Below are 434 nucleotides of genomic sequence, written 5' to 3' on the forward strand. Positions count from 1 at the left end.
ATGGAAAAAGGAAATAGAAGATGGGTATTCTTTTTTTTTTCTCAAGAGGAATGGCTGTTTATTTTTCCCATTTCGTGTCCTGTATCTAATTTTGCAATTCAACAGAAGATGATGAAGAATTTGCAGTTTCTGTTCTGTTTCTACACATCTGCAGGTGAAGCTATTTTTGTGACAGAGTTTTGTAAGAGAATCACACTTGCTGCCATTTTGAGACAACTGTTTCCATGTTTGTAGGTCTCAACGTGAGTGATTCTAAATAATGACTAACTGGAAGAGCTAATGGCTTATGAGAATTAAAAAAAAAAAAATCCTTCCAATGGCCTTTGTCTCCAGACTGCTAGAATATCTAAAAGGAAATAATGAAAATTATGCTCAATCCATATAAAATATAATTTAAAGATATGACAACAGGATTGTATATGTTCTGTGTTTTT

Source organism: Propithecus coquereli, unplaced genomic scaffold (genome assembly GCF_000956105.1).
Source record: "Propithecus coquereli isolate 6110/MARCELLA unplaced genomic scaffold, Pcoq_1.0 Scaffold190, whole genome shotgun sequence".
NCBI classification, from domain to species: domain Eukaryota; kingdom Metazoa; phylum Chordata; class Mammalia; order Primates; family Indriidae; genus Propithecus; species Propithecus coquereli.